The 24,056-nt window shown below is 46.1% G+C and overlaps 1 protein-coding gene across 15 annotated transcripts in view; it reads left to right on the top strand.

Annotated features, from left to right (window-relative positions):
• Positions 1-24,056, top strand: part of Agap1 (ArfGAP with GTPase domain, ankyrin repeat and PH domain 1) — a 435,962-nt gene that overhangs the window by 380,171 nt on the left and 31,735 nt on the right. The gene's annotated exons all lie outside the window — the stretch shown is intronic.

The raw sequence follows: 24,056 nt of genomic DNA, 5'->3' as shown, positions 1-24,056 counted from the left end.
AGGCCTTGGGGATTCCTCTCCCCTCTTAGAAATGTATTAGGCTTCTAATCTTATGATTACTTTAATTAATATATTTTTAATAGGCACAGGCTGTGCTAACACTAATTATAAATTTTTGATTCTTTGGTTTTGTATTCTTTTTTACACCCTTGGTAAGCATCTTGTGGGTATCCAACCCTCTCATGTGCCCCTGCCAACAAGTGAGTTTATGATAAGAGAATGTATTTTATTTTCTAAAACAGACTTCTAACACATCTAATGACATACAGTTAAGCATAATGTCGATGCTGACTCGTTAATGCTAATTGTTACTCAGGATAAAAACGCATTTATTTTGAGGCCATTTAATTTCTCATTTTTCATTCACAGTGATTATAAACCATTTTTGAGAATATGCATACATATTTAATTCCCCCAAGAAGTGGCTGAAATAGCCCAATTTCAAAGAAATTGAAGTAGCACAGGGGGTCAGCTCATCTCTGGTTGGTCTAACCAAGGTTCTCAGGTACTGGGTGTGTGCCTCACCCCCACCCCCACCCCCACCCCCACCCCCACCCCTACCAGCAGGCTCGAGGTGAGGCCCACTTCTGCTGTGCTTCTCAGGAAAACAGGAGGAAGAGGCTCTTGCTGTGCTTAGCAGCTGACATTTATCTGGTTTATTTTGCCAATGATGGCAGCCTAAGCTGCTGTAAACTGGTGGGTGCTTAAGCTACATGTCTAGGTTTCCCAGACAGTGATGTCCTGAGACCTGCTTGGCTGAGTTTATTTTACCAACCCTGCAAAACAAATGTGCGGCGCCCCCTCTGGTGCACATCAGGAGTAAAGCTGGTGTGCAGTTAACCCTCCTCTTCCGTTAGCCATGAAGGGAAGGGGAACTGGAAGGGAGGGCCAGCAAGGTGCACAAAGTCTGCTTGTTAAAACCCCATAGGCTCACCATGACAACTCCTCAATGCGTGGTTCGTCTGTGTAGTACAGATAAGGGGTGGCTTTCTTACAAATCAAAGGTATCCTGCCCTTTGAGAAACCATTGTCCTTCCTGATTTAACATGGAAGCCAGTGGAGCTCTTCACTCCAAACAATCCTAAACATTAATTTGCTTTGTGGTACCTGTTTTGTTCATAGTGTGGTTAAATGTCACTTAAAAAAAATCAAAAATGCTTGGAAGTTAAATTGTTTAATGTATGAAGAAGAACATTGAAATGAGCTAGAAAAAAAATAATTTTATGTACCTGACCATTTAGGTTCAAACGAAACATATAGACTGTGTTTAATGTCATCCGTGAATTAGAAATGTTGGCTCTTCTTCTAGAATCTACAACAGTTAGACACCGTGTGTGATTGTCTTCAGGCACCCAGCAGGGAATGAGTGACCACTCTGTGGGCAGTGGAAAGTTCTGACTGCTGTCTGACTGCCCTGAGCTCCAGGCTATAGCTTTCTTCTCTGCTCAGCACTGAATATGCCACCCCTGACTGCTTAGAGATGGGTGGGGGTCTTCCTCCTCACAAATGGGGGGCTGCAGTTGAGCCTCTTACCTTTGGTCAAGCTGGATTTTCCCGAGAGCCCTTTTGAGTTAGGACTCCTCCCCAAGGCTGTGGTGATGTGGCAAGATGCTCGGGCATCTTGAGAGGTGACTGAAATCTCTGAACTTTCAGACAACCATGAGAGCTGGAAGCTTATTTGTGCCTTCGGTAAAATTATTCCAGGAATATTGTTTGTTTCATTTTGGGTTTTTTTTTTTGGGGGGGGGGTGTCTGGTTAAATTCAGTAAATATCACCAAACAGGGAGTGGGGAAGGACCAAAGGGACAGTATGAATTAAGGATCAGGAGTATCATGACAGTGTCATGACAGGTGAGCTGTTGGGACCAGCTGAAGACATTGGCTTTGGGAGGTTCACAGCATGGCTGATTTCCAGGATAAAACCACCTAACTAAGGTTCCATCTGCAGTGTGCCACCTACAGGGCTGGACCCTCCTCAGAACAGGAAACAAGGATGGGTTTATCCTGGGAAGCCCTTGAGCCCAGAGTAGCTGACATCAGGATTCCGGTAGGATACATAGTCTGTTTGTGGATGACCACATTCCACCTGTTCATCACCCAGGGAAGGCTGAAGTCGGCAGCAGGATAATTCAAAAAGACCAACCCAGAACAAGCCAGGGCCCACCTAGGTTCCCAGCTCAGAGACAACATCACAAATGAGAAGTGCTGCAACCCGCACAGCACAGCAGCGACCCCACTGCCTGCTGTCTTCCTACCTCCTACACTTCCCCAATAGGAGCAAAAGCCTGGAAGTCTTGGCTAGCATCAGTCCGGAATTCACCCCAAGAGAATAGACTCCTAGTCTGGGTACTGACTGTCTAAGATGCCACCCACCATCCTGCCTTCTCCCTGAGGATTCAGGGACAGTTAGTAGAAGCATCAAGGGGCCTGAAGCTAATCCCAAAAGGAAATAGTTACATAAATGTTGATGTTAGTTCATGGAAAAATAAGTGTGGCTCTTTCAAATGAGGGCTCAAATGTTTCCCCACTGCACTTGAGCCTGTTTCAGGAGATCCATCTGACTGTAGAATACAATGTAAACTGTGCTGCACACATACACTCAAACACACAGACAGGCATACACTCCCACACACATACATATACACATATCCTAACATATACATACACATCCCAACATACAAAGCGCATACACACATGTGCCTAGACATGCTTACATGAGTGCACACACACTTGTGTACAGGCATACACACATAGCACTGTGGATAAAGAGCATGCAGGATATCTTTTGGCAAAGAAAAAGCCAGTCGCCTGAAATAACCATGCATCGGCATTAACCAGGGCTACAGGCAGGTTGGGAGAACAGGCGCCTGGCACAGCTGGCTGGCCTTCTGCCTGCTGTCCCCACACCCCTATTAGGCCAGCTCTGGATAGCCTATAATTGGTTCCAGCGATCCTCAGCCGCCCTGAGAACTGCCGTTCAAACTTGAGCAGCATCGTGATCAATCGGAGCTGACGACAGCTGAAGCAGTATTGACTTCCCATTCCTAAACAGGGGGATCATTAGTCAAGGAAAGCATCTTTTAATTACTCCCAGGAAGGAGAAAAAAAAATCTTTTTGGATGGATTTTGCAACAGCTGCCATTTTTTTCTAGTGCATTCGATATTAAATTTATTGTCACAGGAGGGGAGAAGATGCCCTCCATCCCTCTGTAATGAGGGTTTGATTTGGGGAAAGGATCATGTTAGAGGGGAGATCGATGTGTGGCAACAATTAACTACATCTGGGCTGGAATCAGAACAACCCCTCACCCCCACTATTGATACCATTTAAGCACACACTTAAAATATTGATTATAAACAGGGGTGTGGTAGCTGTAGAGGCAGCAACAGGGGACAGAATTATCTGGAGATGAGACTAGGAATGGGGGTGCTACATGACCCTCAGTGGACATGTTTGTGGGTCAAGCTGTGTTGTAGACAGTTGGACCAGCTGAGTCTGGAGCCACCAGGTGCTTAGGGCTCTAGGTTCCAATGTGAAGAGACTAATTGGCTGTCAATGGAGGGAGTGCTGAGATCATTGGTGACCCTTTAAGATGAAGAAAAAAAAAATGGCCATATTATGGTAAAGGCATTATGAGTCAAGTGCCTGTGTATGCCATGCACAGAACACAGCATGGTCACCTGGCACCTAGGTGTCAGTTGCTCTTGTTGCATCGACACCCCCTGTTCCCTCCCATGGGTATGAAGAAGCTTGAGCTTCTAGCACAGCAAAGCATACCCCTGCGACACCTGTCCTCATGGCCGTGTTTTCTGGACCAGTCTGCACTATCTGACCTGCTCCCCTTCACTGCTGTGCCCCCTTTCACACTGAAATTTGGATGGAGATGGCTTTTCTAAGAGGCAGAGCCCACAGGCAGAAGCCAGAGGGCTTAGAGGTGGTGTTGCAGACTCCACTCTGCTTTCTGTCTTTGTCTCCCTGATGGCATCTGGCCTGGGAGGGTCAGCAGGGACCGTGCTATTTACATTTTAGTGCAGGTAGCCTCCTGTTTACATGGTGCTTGGCACCTGCTGGCTTGGGCTGGGAAATCAAAGGAAGTTTGAATGCCAAACTGTGTTTTCAGTTCCAGGAACAGCTCATGAGAGAAACTCCAAGCACAGCCGAAATCACCCATTACCACTTTGATGCCTCTTGGAAGGGACGTTGGCCTGTTTAGTACACATTCTCCAAGCGTCTTTCCCCACCCCTCTTTCATTACTCGGAAGTCTGTCCCCTGCCTAAACCCTCTTCTGTCTTTAACCTATAAAGAAACATAGCCATCGATAGGAAGATGAGGGCCCACATCAGAAACCTGCGTGGGAGAAGACTGGCCACACTTCCAGACCCAACCAGTCCGCTCGGCAAGGGGAGTACCACTTCCCTTTGATTCTGCAGGGCCACTTTCATCTTATTTATGCACACGGAGATATTGATAAAGGGGAAATGTATCCAAACTGAAAATAATTGGATCCCTGCAGCTGACTCCGAGATATTAAAAGCAGCCCCACTTGGCCATGTCTTTGTCTTGTTAGGTTTGATCATAGGATCACAATATAGTAATCTCGGTCTCAAATTTCTGGCATAAAGATGTGCTGTTCTAAATGTGGCCTCGGGGACATGACTGCCCACGCGGCCCCGGGATTGTCTCATCTGATTATTTTTCAACAGTTCTTGGCCTGCTGAGGTCAATGTTTTGTATCTTTTGAGTGTTCCTCTATGCTGGGCACTTTTCTCTATTCTCTTTCTTAAAAAAAAAAAAAAAAAAAAAAAAACCTGAGGGGGGGGGGGATCAGAGACGGAGAAAAGGCCTTTGCTGGGCTGACCAGAGTCCATCTGCAGTTGGGTGGCATCTGCTCCCCACATGTCACTTCCCTCATTAACAAGCAATTGAATTAATTAAATGCTACTCAGAACACGCATAACAAGCTACCGGCAGTGTCCAAATTAGCACTGATAATCAAGGATGATTCCCTTTATTATCTTCCTAAGTGGTGTGCACACTCTGAGCTCCCTGTCTGCCCTCATCTATTTACATATCCCCAGCTTCTGCCTTTGCACGGGGAGGTTATCTTACCTAGTTAATTTGCCACGATCACCAAGCATGGCGGATTGATGCCTGCCCGGCCACCACTGCCACAGCGTGCCTGTGGGGGAGCCCCCTCCCCGGCTGCCCTCCCCCAGCCCCAGCCTTTGTAGCTCAAGCTCCCTGATAAATTAAAGGCCACCCCTGTGGTCTCTCAAGTGAGTAATAGAGGCAGAAATTTCATTTTGCAACTGGCTGATTTAATGATCCGAAGGGTAATTAATGGCCTGATTATCTTAATGTTAAATATGTCCGGCAGCAATTACTGTGACCTCCCGCTTGTCAAGGTCCGGGCTGTGCTCTTCTTTCAATTAAGTTCTCTGGGGCTTAATGGCATGAATAAACTCCTCTGATTCTATCATCCTGGACGCAGAGGGTTCAGGGAGCTGGGGGCTCGTTTGGAGTTTTAATCAGCCTGTCTTCTTCTCTGGCGACCAGAGTTAACAGTTATAACAAGGGCAGTTTAACTTTCTTCTTTGCCCACGCAGACCCCTTCGCACGCGTGCACATGAATCGCGTCTTTTATCTTGGTTATTTTCCCGTGTTTATTTCAGTGCTCTGAGGGAGAAATCTGTTTGTGGAGGAAGCCGCTGTGCTCCTGAGGGTTGTCTCTTCCAATATAAATTACCATGTGAACGCTGTGGTTTTTCTGTTTGACAGCCTTAATTAATTGGCAGGAGCCCCCGAAAATGACAGTGCCACTAATTGCAACTCAAAGTGAATTTCTGTCACTACAGCATGCCTATCGGCGGCCATGCCCCAGCCCCAGCCCCAGAGTAAGGCCACCCTCCCTGTCCCCTGTGTGTCCACACAAGCCCGGCATCGGCAGACTCCTAAGGAGACAAGGCTTTGTGGGCACCCATCTGCTCACAGGAGTGACATTTACTGCCAATAAAGTTTATACATCCTCAGCTCTGCAAACCCAACAGCTGCCTGGGGAACCTCTACTTTTACTTAAGATATTTAGCAAGTTCTCTTAGCAGCCGAGTTGGAATCCGACCGAAAGCACCATAACTTATGGGGCAGCCCTTCCTGACTGGATGGGCCTCATTAGCGCATCGCTAAATACGTGCTAGTTTACTAGAGCACTGGGCCTGGATCCCAAAGATTCTACTATAAATATTAAGCCAATTAGGAAAATGTACAGATGAGGAGTGCATTAACGCTGCTTTAAAAATAATACCTATAGATTACAGTGACAAGAAACAGCATTTCCTCACATGAGCCAAGACCAGCCAGCTTAGTGGAAATTTGTGCTCAAAAAGGGAACTTCTGATGAAGCCCTGAACAGACCAGCTCTTACCATGGGAAGGGTAGTTCAAAGAAGAATCTTCCTAAGCTTAACCATAAAGGGTATTCATTTACAAAGCTGCCTGTACTGACATTCTCCTTTGGACTGGGTGGTACACAGGGTTTCTCATGCCACTACCCAGAAGCCTGCTTATTTGTCTGATGGCTATGGGAAGCCAGTGTGAGCCGGAAGCCAGTGTGAGCTGGAAGCCAGCCTGGCTGCCAGAGAGCAGTCTTGGGTTGGAAATCTGTGTTGTTGACTCTTGGAAATGTATCCATGGAGACAGCTGAGGACCTTGTGGGTGTTCAGATTTCTGATCATGGCTAGAGGATGTCTCTCAGGCACCTCTGTCCACTTGGGAGAGCTTGTGGAGGAAGGGGACCTTGAGGTTAACTGTTTTAGGCCTGAATCACATACCATGAGCCAACAAATGCTTTCTCTTGATTCCTGTGATACGCTCCAAAGGCTCATGTCTTTCAGTGCAGTTTTGTGGTTCCACGTGGGCAATGCTTCTCTCCCTGCATCCATCACAGAAGGGAAGGAGGGAGAACATCCCTGGTGTCCTCAGCACCCTATGTGCTTTTTCTGAGCACAGAGAGATTGTCTGTGGCTTGCAAACAAGGACAAGGCTGGCATAGGACCCCATGTTGCCTGCCTGGAATCGCACTGACTTCTTGAGCGGGAGTCCAGCTCCTGATACTGTCCTTCATCCCTCTGTACCTTTTCCTTCTCAGCTCTGCAACTCAGGAGAGATCACATCCACACAGCAGCTAGAGCAGCTGTGATGTTAGCATTGGCTGTGACTCAGCCCAGCCCAGCTTGCACTTGGTTTCTCTGTCCTTAGCTGTCCTATGTCTGGGTGTGGGCATTACTGTAAGCTCCTTGTATATGCTGATATGTTCATGGTGCCTTCCTGTTAATAAACTCTCGAAGCCTCACAACAGTAAAGGAAGAAAGAACAGTGAGGCACCATTTGTTTCTGGTTGCTCTCACGTGGCAAGCCTGTACTCTGCTGAGGAGTCAGAAGTCCGCAATCTCTGCAGCTGGTACTGGTCTTAAGTTCTCAGGCATCAAATGGCACTGAGAACCGTGAGCTGCTGGTCACCCAGCACAGGTGCTGGCTAAGCTTCCCACATGGCTATGCCCTGCTCCTGCCCTGGCCTCACTCTGTATGTGTCTCTGACCCACCTCCCCTTGCAAAAATGTGAAGGCTGTGCTTCACCCACCATTGTATCTACATGATAAAATGTGGAGTCTGCCGGAGGAATCAGAGGAATCGTAGTTCAGCATCTTCTGTGATATTGGTTATCAAAGCCAGGGCGTTTGATCCTTCGTAAAATGAAACTATCATTATACCTACCCACTTAATCATGTGGAGTTAATGCTAAAAGAAAACAATATTTATGAGGTTTCTTATTTAGAACGTGCACTGGGCTTTTTGTTCCTAGATTCTACATGCTGCTAGTAAGAGAGTCAGGTAGACTCTGTGCTCTCCCCTGGGTGCATGGAAAATATTATCAGTGTTTGTTCTGCTCTGTGTCTATACACTGGCTTATGCAGTATCAGTACCATCTAAAAACACACCCTCAAGACGCACCCAAGCCTGTGCAACTGGCACCCCAGGAGTAAAGTGCAGAGATGTGTTTTAACCCTGTAGGTGATTCTGACACATGCTGCAGTTCAAGAAGCTTTTGTTTACATGATCAGAATGCCAATAACCCTACCTGTGGACTATCTGTCCTTTGCCACATTTCAGTCTGGCCTGCCATATCCAGAGTGCCATCCAGCAAGAGTTACAGCCACAGAATGTCCCTTGGCCTCCTAGAAGAGCATTCCCACTTTATGTTCAAGTGGCGCTTTCTCCATGAATGCAAGGTTGATTCAACACACACATATATTCCCATTCATTCATTCTCTCTCTCTCTCTCTCTCTCTCTCTCTCTCTCTCTCTCTCTCTCTCTCATACACACACAACTATATAGTATACTACAGTAATCACCATAGGAGTTTAGAAAATACTTCTGACAAAACAAATAGCTTTTTGTGATACAAACCCCCAGTGACCTTAACAAAAAGAGTAAAAGGGAAATTCCTGAATCTGAAGGACATCTGTGAAAAATCAACAGGTCTCCTTGTACCCAGGTGGTAAGGTGTTGCCAACTGGCACCTAAGCTTAAGAACAAGACATAATTGTCCCCACTTCATTTCAACATTGTGTTTGGAATTCAAGCCAGGGAACTTGTAAGGGAGAAAGAAAGAATAAAACATTTGCCTACCGACGATACAATATTTATTGAAAATCCTAAGGAATCCCAAGACTCTATCACAAGTAACCAAGAGATTGAGCAAGATTGAAGGACTGAAAATCCTTGTAAAAACTGGATTGTATTACTAAAACTAGCAATAAATAACCAAAATAAAATTAAGGGAACAATTACATGTACCAAAAAAAGAAAGAAAGAAAGAAAGAAAGAAAGAAAGAAAGAAAGAAAGAAAGAGAAAAGAAAAGAAAAAAATAAAAAGAAACATTAAAAAAGCTAAACCTATACACAGAAAACTACAAAGCATAATTGTAGGAGCACTGTCAGGGCATGGGCTTGTGATTTGTAACATTGATTATTTAGATGGCAACTCCCCCAAATTGATGTATGCATTTAATACATCTTTCCCAAAATCGTAGCTCCTTTTGTCTTTTCACCAAAAGAAATTGGATAACTGGATAGAGAAATGTAATTGAACTAGACATGTAAGAGACTATAAAACTGACCAAATAATGCGATCTCTAAAACAACAACAAAGTTACTCTGGAGTTCAGTAGTAGTCCAGGAGCAACTGGAGTCTTCCTTATGAATGCTGGTGACCCCTACTGGTGAATATGTTAACATCATGACTTACTGGAGTCTCCCAAGGCCCCTGAAGGCAGCCATGGTGTTCACATACTGCTGTGTTATCTTACTGAAATTGTGGGTATCTGTTGAAAATCAGGTGATTCCCTAACAGGGAAGGTGAGCTCCCTGAAACCTAACCCATGACTTGGACTTGTCTCAGAGAGGCTGAGATGTGCCTCACACACCTCACATGTCTGCAATTACAAGTACATGTGCTGCTTCCTCAGAACATCAGCATTTGTCAGGGAAGACCACTGTGGTCAGGGGCTTTGTTTCAAAGAGCAGCAATGCCCTTACTACGGCCTACAAAAAACTTTAACCTGCATGGCTATGAAACCCTCCAGAACCTGCTCCCCAACAGATGCTTGAGCCCGTATTACTTTCCTATAGCTGTGGTAGAACACCATGACCAGAAGCAATTTACAAACACAGGAACTGATAGGAGCTGATGGTTTCAGATGGGGTTACAGCCCACGATGGCAGAGAAGCATAGCAGCCACCATGGTAGTGGGAACAGGAAGCTGAGAGTTCACACCTTGAAACCTGAATAGGAAGAGAAAACTGAAATGATAGGAGGCTTTTAACCTCAAAGCCTGTCCCCAGTGACAACACATCCTCTAGCAAGGCTGCATCATAGACCCACCAACTGGGGACAAGTATTCAACTGCCTGAGACCATGGGAGACATTTCTTGTCAAAACCACTAGTGTCCTTTAGGGCCTCGTGGGAACCCTCCAACCTTCCCAGCAGGTGTGGGATGGATGGACCCTGTGTTTTTACCCTAAATCGATGAGGATACCTTTCTAAATAATGCTAAAGAAGGTAAGAGTAGTCACACATTCTGTAGCATCCGGAGGACCGTGGCAGGTGCTCACCTAGACCCTGAGGGATTATGTCACTTAGTAATGGGTTTCTATCCCCCAAACAAACTAAATTTGAGCTGTGACATATGATTAAAGTGACCCCTAAAATACAGAATATCTGCCTTGCCAAAGACTGTGTGTAGAGTATGGTGAATCCCAGAACATGTCATCATATCACATGCTGCTACCTGCTCTGTAATCCAAAGTTTGTTTACAGGGCCAGAAGGATGGCTCGGCCACTCAGACTACCTGGTCCTCTTCCAGAGGACCTGAGTTCAGTTTCCAGCCTACACATCACATGGCCCACATCCACAGCTTCTGTACTTGCGTGTGCATACCCACATGTAGACATACACACCTGCATGTAATTAAAATATAGATATAAATACAATTTTAAAAGCTTTTAGTTGGTTCAGAAAACTCTAGGCATAGAGTTTCATAAGACTTACAGGTAAAGCTGAGCGTGTAGAAGACCAAGATGAGAGTGGGATCTGGCCGTGTGAAGGGGTCCAGACCCTGCGGGAAGCGCGAGCCTACCGAGGCGTGCCACCAGAGGCTGGTGAGGTGACACTCCACAGAGGTGCAGACAGAATCCTTACATGTAAACTTGTAAAAAGTCGCCTTTGGATTGAGAAAGTACGAGGGAGATTACTGTGTGGCCATGACTACAGAACAAGTCACCTGGGCAGTGGAAGTTGAGGGAAAGCCTGCCTGGTAGAGGAGACGCGAGTAGACAGCAAAAGCAGGCAAGGATGCCTTCAAGCCTGGGCCTTGGGCTGGCTCCTGACTGTCACTTAAGTAATGCTGACCTGACAGAATGGGTTTTTTAAAAGTGTTCTGAAGAGGGGCACCTTCAACATTCTTTCAAAGCAAAATCCAGGAAAATGAGTGAGCAGGTTTCCTCCTTGGTCAGTCATAGAGGCCATGAAGGCAGCTCTAGAGAGGAGGGGTAACTACAAACGCTGTTCAGAGTGTCTCCTGACTTCCACTTCTATTTGTAACCTTGGGAATAGGGACCCTATACAAAAAGGTACAGAAAATTAATGGAATGCTGACTTGGGCACATTTGTGCAGAATGCTAGCCACCAAGTGTCCAGGTTACGTGGCCACATGCCTGGGAAGCACTGCTCTGAGCAGCTATAGAAGAGGCTTGGGTTTGTCCTCAGAGACCCTAGGTAAGTCACTAGTCACTGCCTGCCAGTGCTGTGCAGAACCATGAAGCACTTACTGCTGGCACCCAAGTGCCATTAGTTTTAGTGTGTAAATAAGACTCGTACCTAAGTAGGATGGACCTGGTGATCTTGAGTGTGACTGTCTGCTATTTCCGCATCTTTTGCTTCTTTCTCAGAGTGATGTGGTGTCCAGCATGGTGGCAGTCCCTTTTTGCTCTCAGGCCCTTTCTATACATGCTGGGCAACTCAGAGGCACTACACTGGGGCACTAACTTGGGCCCTCACACAGCCTGCCATTGTGAACTGTGGCATATAGTGGGATCTGAGGGGTGCCAGGGGACCCAGGAAAGGAGAATCCCACTCCATAGCCACCAGTAGAGCTGGGGGAGAGGGGAAGCCCATGGTACTGTATGGATGACGATGAATCAAAGGGAAACCTCAGGAAGGCAAAGTTTCTCTTTGCTCAAGGTCATTTTCTATCCTCTGTCAGCCTTCTTGGGCACCAGCCATACTGTGTTTGGAGCCACAGTGCCCAGTTGCCACTGAGGCTTGTGCCTTCAATGTACAGTGACATCTGTTGGCCCCCAACTTCTCCTCCAGCCCCCTTCACAGGCCAGCAGGAAGTTTCCTGCTGTGGCCAGAGACCCACACAATGCTACACCAGCCATGACATGTTCTACCTGGACTCTGGGCTTCTGGGAGCAGCGACATTGCAGCCATTGTTAGCCTGAGTGTGGTCACACTGTGTTGGCATGAGAATCTGGTCTTCACCCTTTACTGGCTTTCTGGAGCTGGTTCTTGAACCCAGATTGATTCCCTCAGACACTATGGCTGCTATCCTCACCTGGCCCTGTCCAAGTGTGTCCATCATAGAGGGGCCCCGTAGGAAAACAGCTGTGTTGTTTCCAACAGCCTTGAAAGATCTTCAAGAGCAGCCTAGAGAGGCAGTAGAAAGCCCTGTGTCCCCATTCCCTCCTTGTCCTCTGGTGCTCTGCACAGTGTGGTGGTACAGGGGAGGCGGGTGCAGATACCATCCTCACAGGTGGGAAGCCACCGTTCTTACTGCACCAGGGCACAGAGAAGCCACCAATTTCAGGACTGCGTTGCAGAGTGAACAATGCTCCCTCTTACAGTTTCAAAATGGCCGCCCAAAGTGACTTACATGACACACAGAGAGAACACACTTCCAGCTTTGTTTTACATGAATCAGACCTGAGTTTGGCCAGGCCATGGTCAAGCAAGTGATGTCTGAAGGGGGTTCTCAGGGCCAGGAGCTTGCTCCTAGAAAAAGAAGCAGTGCTTTTACCCGCATGGATACAACAAAATCCTGTTTTAAAGACAAGAATGAAGGGTCAGTTGTCACTGGAACATCCCATTTAAATAACAGGATTCTTTGCTGATTACCTCACTAAGTTTCAGAACCCTGCCTGCTAAACAAAAGGCTAGGGGTCCACGATCCAAGGAGGGTTATAGCACCTTTGAAAACCCACAGTGTTGCCCACCAAGCTCCTCGTCTTTTGGGAAGTAACTTTTGCTGTGAAATAAAGTTAAATGCGGCTTTTTTCTCAGAGTTTCAGCTAAGATTTCAGGGAGTGGCCCCAGGGTGATAAAGCATGTGTCAGTAGCATTTGATCATTTTTAGCAGTCCTATTGGACATACTGTCCAGGCTCAGGATGTCCTATATCCTTAGAAAATATCCTTAGCCCAGCTGACCCCACACCATTCTCTACCCAGAACTGACCACCATCTCCTAACAGATCCACTTGCTCAACTGTGGCTCACTGACCAGCCGGCTGGAGTGAATATGGCGGCATCATTAACTGAAATGTAAATGCAACTTAAAATGTCCAGATAGAATACCATCCTTGATTATTGAAATAAGTTGTCAACAGCTGGATCGATCACTGAGTACAACTAGAATATTGTTTGGGTTTTAGGGGTTTTGTTGTTTTTGTTTTAAGATAGGATTCTTCTATGTAGCCCTGGCTATCCTGGAACTCTTTTTGTAGACCAGGCTAGCCTGATGATATGATGTGAGTATCTCAGAGATCCACCTGATTGCTGGGATTTAAGGCATATGCCAACTATAACTGCCTCTGTTTGATCTTTTTAAAAGTTACATTGAGGGGGCCGAAGAGATGGCTCAGCAGTTAAGAGGTCCTGAGTCCAATTCCCAGCAACCACATGGTGGCTCACAACCTTCTGTAGTGGGATCTGATGCCCTCTTCTGGTGTGTCTGAAGACAGCGACAGTGTACTCACATACATAAAATAAATGAATCTTTAAAAAAAAAAAAAAGTTATACTGAAGGGGTGGAGAGAGAATGCAGTAGTTAGAAGAGTGGACTGCTCTTTCAGAGGGCTATAGTTCAGTTCCCAGCACCACGTTGGGTGGTTCCTAACTGTCTTTAAATCCAGCCCTGTAGGGTCCAATGCCCTCTTCTGGACTGCATTGGTACCTGTACTCACATATGCCCATACCCCCATAGACCCACATAAACACAAAATTAATACAAAACTTTAAATGCAGATCAATTTTGCATAGGCATTGCACACATCTTAGGTGTGCTGCCAAGTCAGTTTTGACAACTGTATGCATGTACCTATTCATGGCCCTTTTCTCACCCCTGGAAGTCCCCTCCTCTTCACCCTCCCTGTTCAGGACAGCTATACATCTAATGTTTATTAGAACAGGTTAGTTTCATCTCTTATAAAAATTCCTATAAACAGAATCACATGGTATGCATGTGTATTGGTTACTTTTCTTGTTGACATAGTGAGAGAACTTAAGAGGGAAGGCCTTGCTTAACTTATCATTTGAGGGGATACCATCCATCATGGCAGGGTAGACATACCTTTGGGCAGCCTGGTGATGGCAGAATGTGGCAGTATCTCATACACATCTTGGCAGACCAGGAGGACCAATGCAGAATGCTCTCTCCTTTTTCATTTTGATTTGGTTGAGGACCTCAGCCCATTGTCGGTGCCACCCACATTTAGGATAGGCCTTCCACTCAGTTAATCCTCTCTGGAAACACCCTCATACGCTTCAATGATGCCCTAGGCTCCAGGTTATCTGGTATTTTACCTTCTTCCGAGGGACCACATTGGATGAAGATGAATTAATTATCTTGAGCCCCACACATGTTAAATGTATCGGTAGGTGTCCAACCTGTGGCTGACAGTTTTCAAAACTGTAGATAGGTTTGGTTTGCCTGATATTGTAGCACAGAGGGCCATCTTGGGTTGTATGCAGATACCTCTGAATGTTTTGTGTGTGATGTGTACATCTGCACATGTTCATGTATGTACATCCATATAGAAGACTGAGGTCAACACCATATGTCTTCCTTAATTGATCTTTTTAGAGAGTTATTTTATTTTTAATTATGTGTGTGGGTATGTCTCTGCCTTAGTATATGCACATATGTGCAAGTCCCTGACAGGGCCAAACAAAACCAGATTTCCTGAAACTGGAGTTACAGATGGTTGTGAGCCACAAGATTTGGGTGCTAGGAATGGAACTTGGCTCCCTCTACAAGTGTTCCTAACCTCTGAACATCTCTCCACCCCCTCCACCTTATGTTTTTGAGACAGGGTATCTCATTGACCCTGGAACTCACCAGTTTGTCTGGACTAGTTAACCAGAAAGCCCCAAGGATTCCTCTGTTGAAGAAAAGACATAGGAATTACCACCACATGCTGCCACACCTAGCTTTTCAGATAGATGTTGAAATTCCAAACTCAAGTCCTCATGCTTGCACGGGAAGGACTTTACCCACTAAATCATCTTCCCTGTCCAATGCCAATCCTGGGATTGGTTTGGTTTGGTTTTTCAAGACAAGGTTTCTCTGTAGCCCTGACTATCCTAGAACTCTTCTCTGTAGACCAGACTGCCCTCTAAACTCACAAAGAATCTGCCTCTACTTCCTGAGTACTGGGATTAAAAGTGTGTGCCACCATGCTGGCTCCAAGACACTTCTTAATTCAGATTGTCAGTCAAGAGTAGCAGTGTTTCTGCATTTGTCTTCCATAACTTAAAAGAATATAGTTGGACAAGGGTGTGTGTTTGCCAGAGATATACATTTTTGTGTATTCTTACAAAGGAGTGCCCAGTCTCACCAACTGGTCACCCCAAAGCACACTGAATCAAGCACTGTCAGTGTAGGTCTGGTTTTAGATTCATGGTGATTTGTTACAACTCAGGTGAGGCTAACAGGGTAAGGTCTGGGATGGGATGGGATGGGATGGGATGGGATGGGATGGGATGGGATGGGATGGGATGGGATGGGATGGGATGGGATGGGATGGGAATTTGACCTTTCTGACACACTGCCCCGAGTCCGGGACTTGTCTAGTGCTTACATTGCTAGAGTAATGTTGAAAATTGAATTACCAGCATGTAGCTAAAACTTTAATCTTCCAAATGAAGCCATAAATTCCATGTAACTGTCATCTGTTTTTAAAGAAAAATCAACAAGCATTTAAAAGGGAGTAGGGAGCTCTAAGAATCAGATACTTTGCTGGGCAGTGGTGGTGCACGCCTTTAATCCCAACACTTGGGAGGCAGAGGCAGCCGGATTTCTGAGTTCGAGGCCAACCTGGTCTACAGAGTGAGTTCCAGGACAGCCAGGGCTACACAGAGAAACCCTGTCTCGAAAAAAAAAAAAAAAAAAAAAAAAAAAGAAAGAAAGAAAAGAAAAGAAAAAAAAAAAAAAAAGAATCAGATACTTTGGGACATTCAGGGAGGAAGTTCCAGTGAGGCTGTTGGGAATGTGTCTTGGTGGTAGAGCATATACCTACTTTAGGTGATTGACCCCAAGACTGAAACCAGAAATCACAATGGATTTCTAGAGAGATAGCTCAACCATTAAGAGCCAGCTGCTCTCCAAAAGGGCCTGGGTTTGATTCCCAGCACCCACATGACAGCATACAACCACCAAAACTCCTGTCACACGGGGTCCACCTCCCTTTTATGATCCTCAGCACTGTGTGAACATGATGTACAAACATAAGTGCAGACAAAACACCCATACATATGAAACAAATAACAGTCAAACTAGAAAAAACAAGTTGTCATGTAACTGTGTCACCTTTGCTACGATTTCCAACCAAGTGGTTGGAACACTTTACACTATCTACAGCAACAACTACTGTTGATCCAGTCCCTTTGGGAGGATTAAATAGCTTTCTCAGTGAACAATGTGAAATAGTATATGCCCTGAACTGAAACCAAGGTTGCTTGTATCTGCAGTAATGAAAGAGGGCCTATTTCTCCGTTCTGGATAGAAGCATGGCGTCTCCACTAGCCTGTTGGGTTCATGGGAGGTGAGACTAAGCTCCAGCAAGTGACTTTCCTTTGTAACTCAAGGAAGCCACAGATCAATGGAGACCATATCCCAAGGGAGAGTTGTGGACTTTGACGGTCACCCACAGGTCCTGCACCACCATCTCACTGGTCAGGAGGAGGGTGAGGCAGATGTTCCTGTAACAAAGACAGACTCTTACTGACCTAAGATGATCAGCTTCAGGCCAGTGTGAACCATCCAGTGGACAAGCATGCTTTGATTTCCTAAATTAAAAAAAAAAAAAAAAAAAATCCAGTAATCTCCAGAGTAGCCAAGGTTTCACGGAAATGTGCCAGTTTCCCCTTCTGTCTTTCCCAACACTGATGGTAAAAGTAAAAACCAAGAAGACTCTTCCTGGAAAGAGCTTGGCAACACAGTCTGCAGCTTCTCAGTGACGTGGCTCTGACCCCAGAGGTTTCAGTAATACTTGCCCAGAGCAGTGAGAGATGTGCGCAGAGAGACTCCTGCAAAAGCATCCTGCTGCCTTCCTGCATCCATGGTGCAAGCTTTAGATAAAGCAAGAATCCAAAATAAGTAAATTGAAGAATGTACAGTATTTTATTCTATTTTTTTTGCACTTCCTTCAATCGTGAGGGATTGGGGGAATGGGTCACAGCACATGTGGAGGTCAGAGGACAACTTTTGGGAGATCTTTTCTTCTACCATGTGAGCCCTACAGAACCAACTTGGGTTTTCAAGTCTAGTAGTAGGTTCCTTTATCCATTGAACTATCTCACCAGGCCTCAGATAGATAATAATTTAATGTAAAATATTATATATTTTATATAAGTACAGTGTCATGTATACAAACAGTATATTGTAATACTTATTTAGTCAGACATTTCTGAAGTATGATCTTTTAGCCATTACATACAGTACAACTAGAAAAGTAGTAACAGACAGGTGGCCACAGTGCACACAGAGCGTCACAGACAGGTGGCCACAGTGCACACAGTCAGACCATCACAAACAGGCGGTCACAGTGCACACAGTCAGACCATCACAGACAGGTGGCCACAGTGCACACAGTCAGACCATCACAGACAGGTGGCCACAGTGTACACAGAGCATCTTATCAATCAGAATGTACCCTAAATTGTTAATTGGCACTATATGTCTAAGATTCCTGTGAGATCAAAGCCTTGAAGGGACAGGGGACATCCCCAACATGAGTGACATGTATACACCTCTCACCACATGCAAGCAAATAGCTAGCACCTCAGGGGCACACTTGTCTGTGCTCTTATCTGGAGCCTGTGCTAAGAACACTGAGACTGGAGGGAGCATAGCACTTGGACCTGAGTCCTGCTCTGCTGTTAAGAACCACATGGCCTTGAGCCCTGACCTCCTCAGTCCTGCTTCCTCTTTGTAAGAGGTACTGTTACCGTAGGTGAGATCTTAGGTGGGGAGAGGATAAAGGGTCAAGGGCAACTTTCCGGTGGCCTTCTTCATCTGTCTCTGTGAATAAGATGGGTGAATAACTCTGAAGGCCTTTTTACAACTGAAAGCATCTGTAACACCATGAGTTACTGAGGAGTCAGTCTGACCTAGTATTCCACCTCCAAGGACAGACTCAAGACAAATGAAATCCACATCCAGGGGCTGGAGAGATGGCTCAGCAGCCGGCAGTACTTGCTGCTCTTGCAGAGGACCCAGGTTTGTACCTAGAACCCACATGGTGGCTCACAAGGGTCTACAACTCCAGCTACAGAGGATCTTGTGCCCTCTTCTGGCCTCCTTGGGCTCTAGGTACACAAATGGTGCACAGAAATACATGAAGTAAAAACATTTATAAACGCAAAACTAAAGATTTTTTAAAAAGAAAATGCACATTCACACAGAAACCTGTATACATTGTTTGTACCAACATGGTTCTTGTCAGCCAACAAGTGGGAACAAGCAGCATGCCTGTAACTGTCAAGCAGATAAACTCATGTAGCCTATCTGCACATTTTGTTATCCACACTGTTAATGAATGGCTTCTCGATTCACATTCTGACATAACTGAGCCTGTGATACTATCCTAAAAGAAGGCAGTCACTGAAGATCCCATGTATGATTCTCCAGGACAGGCTGTAACTATGGAGGAATCCCAAGGGGACTCACAGGTCCCAGCCAGGCCTAGAGGCAGCTCATCCTCACTTTTTTGCCATCAGTGGTCTTGTCCCCAGCATTCTTTCTAAAGGATCAAAGAATCACTCAAGCCAGACATGCAGGTTCTACAGTCTCCAAAAGACATGGTTGGAGACAGACCATGGGAAGGCTTCTGAACTGTGAGGAACCAATGTAATGGTTAGTTTTAATTGTCAGCTTGCCACAGCTTAGAATGAAGTCTCAACTGAGAAATTGTCTTTAGTAAGTTGGCCTGTGGCTATGTCTGTGGGGGACTGTCTTGACTGTCAATTGATATAGGAAGACTCAGTCTTTTGTGAGCAGCACATTCCCTAGGCAGGGAGCCAAGCAGGCAGCAGTACATTCATTTCCTCTCTGCTCTTGACTGGATATAGGGCTGTGTTCTGACACTGCAGCATCTCTCAATTCTACCCTGATTTCCCTCCAATCATGAGCTGTAACCCAGAATTGTATTCCAAGAGATCCTTACCTCCGTGGCATTGAGCTCTGTGGACATCTGCAGCTGTCTGGCTTCTGCTGTTTGTCTGCAAGAGCTGAATTGAAGAGACAGTTTTCACAAGGACAAGTGGTGGGAAGGACATTTGCCCCCAGGGTCTCCACTGAGCAGAGACGCTGAGCTGGGCACCATTGGTAAGAACAGCCCTTAGACCAGTTGATCATCCTTCAAGTGATGGCCATCTCCAGGAGAGAGTTATGCTTGCTTAAAAAGGTGTCTGTGGTTCTTTCATATCCTTGTTTTTGTTTGTTTGTGTTTGTTCTGTCTCCCCTGCTCTCTGCTGCATGCTCTCCCTGGCTTGCTTTTTATGCTGCATGCGGGCATCTCCTATATGCTAGCCAGCTCTCTAGCACCAAGCACCTGGGACTGGCATTTTCTCCTCTACCCTCTCACTGTCACTTCTCTGGTGGTCATGTTTGGAAAAATCAAAGAACATGGTGAAAGTAATTTTAGTTGATGTCATAATCCCAACATCGTTATCACTATAGACAAGTATTAGGGTGCTAATAAGATGGCTCAGCAAGCGACGGTGCCTGCTGCCAAGCCTGATGACCCAAGTTCTATCCTCGGGACTTACATGATAAAAGGAGACAAGTTGTCCTCTGACCTCTACATACATGCTATGGTACGTAATGACTGACAGACAGACAGACAGACAGACAGACAGACAGACAAGTTAAGGTATTGGTGAGCTATTTTAATTCTTTTGTACTGAGCTGTGCTAACAGTATGTTAGTGTACACCATGTATCTTAAGTGAGCCTTGCCATCCTTGCCATCTGGACATCCTGGATCTGAACACTGTATCGTGACAGTACCACTTGCCCAGCCAGCTTGCAGTACAGCATTGGGAGTGGAGTACTCACATGATTGGGACATGTGAGGTTTGTACTGCCTCCTTCCCGACAGCCCAATCTGGAAAGAAAGACATAAGTTCATTCAGAAGGGCCATGCCTAATGACCCTATGACACCTTACATAGGTCAGACCTCTTTGAGGTCCTACAGCCTCTGAAGTGGGAGTCCAGTACATGAGCCTTTAGTGACCAGTCCCTGTCCAAACTGCAGCAAATGGCTTACCCCTTGATTGCCTTTCCTCCACTCTGGATCCTGTATTTTTTTCCCAGACCTATTGTCTGCTCTTTAGTATGTCATGTTTGTCCCTTGCGGACATGAACAATGTCCGAGTCCATCCTGAGACCTTGTGCGTCAATGCAGCTTCCTGTAGCAGGCAGCTGTGTGGCCAGTGAAACCCCCTGGGCCATGTTGCCCACCTCCTGTAGCTATCAGCTTGGTGCTCACTCCCCCTCCCCCACCCATTTATTCAAGCACAGCTCTGTAAGTTACCCCTAGAGCTGTGTACATAAACTTCCCAGGCCTGGCTTGGTCTCTAGGGCCCCTTATTTAAGCACACATGTATTCCAGAAAGCACATTCACTTCTAGAGAAGTCAGAGCCACTTCTGAAGAGGCAAAGGATGATGGAGATGGCTTCCTGGGAACACAGCCCAGGACTTCTGACTTCCAGATGGCCTTTTACAGTCTCTGCTTCCTCATAAAAACCCAGTGGCTTCTTCCATTAGCATTCTCCTAATGGCCTTTTCAGGGGCACATTGTGCATCCCAGCCACCCGAGGGCGCACTTCACAGATGGGCGCCTCGATGATATGTTTTGGGTTCTGTTGAGAATGAATTCAAGAAAACCAGGAGCCCCCTTGAAGTGTGGAAAACCCATAGGACCCTGACCTTTCTACATCGACTACACAGCCACACACCTGTGATCAATTGAATGATCAATTATGGAAGGTATAGGCAGTTCTCTGGTATGAGCTAGGCTGAATACAGATGGAAAACTGTGGCAGGGAGGGGACATCTGCTCACTGTCCGTCAGAACCCCATCCGCATCTCTAGAACGGGAGAGCTGCCTCAGCTGCTCACCAAAAGTGGAGGTGGGCGTGTGTCCCCACTCCTGTAAGGTAGTGCTCCGTTTTTATCCGGCCTGGCACAGCCTCTTAATTCTCCCAAGTTTAAGTTCAGCAATTTATTTGAACAGAAAAAAAAGGGGGGGTGTCATAAAACTTAGCATCTACCATAGTGGTGTTTCTGATCCACACCAAACCTAAAGAGAAGTGGAGGATTCTCACAGATCATTCACAGAACTTAACAGAGACTAGAAACTGCCCTTGGCAAAGCACTTAGAGGTGTGCTTTTATTTCCCTTTTTATTTATTCACTGCATAGACACTGAATATTAAGGCTATGCTTTATGATAAAACTGAACACAGAAGCCCCACTCACTGTAAGATTCCACCCCCCACCCCATGTGGCATAGCCAGAGAAGGCAGATCTGGATAGACAACACAGAGGAATAGCTACCTAGTGTGGGATCAGTAGGCCTAGCCTGGCATGAGGTATCCTCTGGAATGATGGGAACAGGCTAGAACCAGATTCTGGAAATACTTGCACAACCCTATGGACTTAATAAAAATCGCTGGATTGTATATCTAAAACAGGTGAATTTTATGGCATGTAAATTATACCTCAATAAAGCTGTTAGGGAAGAAAAAGATTCAGCACTGCCGGCCCCCACTCCAGGGGGCTCCCAGTTTACTGAGAAAGCCAAAGAAAGGGCAAACAAAAAGGCAAAACAAAGGGGGGAGCACAAAGGGGCCCTCCCTTCCCCTAGTGGCCATAACAGTGAGCTGAATTCCAGCCAGAGAACAGGCCATCTGGCCCCAGCCCTGGTTTCCTAGGGTTTCAAAGCCTCCTGGGTAAATACAGATCTGCCAGGCCTCTTCAATCCTGGAAATATCCAAGGATATGTGGCAAGTCTTTGGACTACAGAGCAGGTCGTCCTATAGGAAGCTTCCCTTATTTCTACAGAGTTCACATGTCTTCCCACATCCCCTGCCTGACCCAGAATTCTGATACACAATTTGGTCTCTGTGCACACACATATACATACACACACCCGACATGTGCACACACACATGTGCATGCATGCCATCAGGCCCACTGCCATTGATTCTACGTAGGTCTGAGATGTGTGTTCAGGTAAGTGGCTTGGGATCTGAGGTTGATATCAAGAGGAGTATGCTCAGGAGGGACCAGAAGCCTGTGAGCCCAGGCCTGAGGCTGTAAGCACCTCCACTCCTTGCCATGGCCATCCCTACCTACAGGAGCCTCCACAGAATATGGACTTCTCACTGAGAGTTAGTCTGGAAACTAGTTGGAAGGCAGATCCAACTCCTGAAGCCATCTTGACCATATGGGCACATGAACCAGAATGCCCAGTCCAAGCCAAGATTTCCAAAGCCAAAATATGTCCCAGCCCCTGGTAACAGATGTTTCCAGAAACTGAGAGGGGAATAAGGTAAAAGTGTTCTTTATAGTATGCGCAGCTTCTGGGGTGATAAGGGGAAACCCTAGTGCTGAGTACACCAGCCTCTGCAGCATTTCCCAAACAGACCCTTCATAAGGGCTGCTTGTGACCTGAGGGGGGTGGGGGTGGGTGATTGTGCTCCAGGTTACTCATTGTTTGCTAGATTATATAGTCTTCATATGTAGATTTCTCTTCAACACCAAGTTTAAAATAATGGTGAGAGTTGAGCCTGGGGCCACACACCTACTGCAGAGGAGGAGAAGCTGAGGCTTGAGGATCTCAAGTCCACGACCATCCTAGGCCAGGGGACTTAGAGACTCAGTGTTAACACCTGTTCTTCGAATTTTAATTAATAAATAAAAGGGGGTTGGAGGGGTGACTCAGCAGTTAAGAATATTTATTGCTCTTGCAGGGGACCCAGGTTCAGTTCTCAGTATTCATATGACAGCTCACAACTCCCTGTAATTCCAGTTCTAGGGCATCTAACACCTCTGACCTCCTCAGGTACCAGGCACAGGTGTGGTGCACAGACATAGAAAATCTTTTTTTTTTCTTTTTTTTTTTCTTTTTTAATATTGTCTTTGTTCCCTCAAGCTGCTGAGATTGTCTGCCTCTTTCATTGTAGATACCTCCTGATGCCTTGCATTTAGAGCTAGTGTTGTAATCGTGTGTGAAGCACCTGCCTGGTGTGTATGATGCCGTGGCTTTTGACTGTGGCACTGTTTATTTTCAGTGGCATATAACATAATTGGTGTTGGGGGGGAGGTGTCTCACCACCTTTGTACATTGAACAGTTTGAATTGATGCGATTCTGAGGATTTTGGGATGGGCATGCCCGCGTGCACACTCTGTGGGACTGCTAATTCCTTTGTAAAGATGGGTTTCTTAGAAGAGCCCAGCTAGTCTGAGGGCATGGGCTGCTGGGAGTCTTTGGTCAGCATGGCTCCATCACCCCCACACCTATCTGTCCTTTCTCACTACTTCTGTTGCTCCTTGGAGCCCATCCCAGATCATACAGGCTTCTGATTCTGACACCCGGACCCAGTGTTGCTCAACTCAAACCTACTGGGTTCTGGATCATTCTCCCACCACACCCTGCTCCAGAAAACAGACTGAAGGAGAGGGGAGGGAAAAGAGAAGGATGTTTAAAGAACTGGCTTGTCTGGTTTTAGGGCAGGCCACAGGACGGTGTTAATGCAGTAGGCTGGGCCAGGACTCAACTGACTTGATGAGCCCACCTCCACCCCATTCCTCTTGTTGTTAAATCCTTGTCCTTTACTTGAGCATGGGTCACATCTGCCTAAGGCCTTGCCAATGTCACGGGACCCTAGGCTCAGCCATAAGGACTTGTGACATTGACCATCACAGTTG

Source organism: Arvicanthis niloticus, chromosome 17, assembly GCF_011762505.2.
Source record: "Arvicanthis niloticus isolate mArvNil1 chromosome 17, mArvNil1.pat.X, whole genome shotgun sequence".
Lineage (NCBI taxonomy): Eukaryota > Metazoa > Chordata > Mammalia > Rodentia > Muridae > Arvicanthis > Arvicanthis niloticus.
The sequence above is the reverse complement of the archived record's forward strand: the minus strand, read 5'-3'. Positions and strand labels throughout refer to the sequence as shown.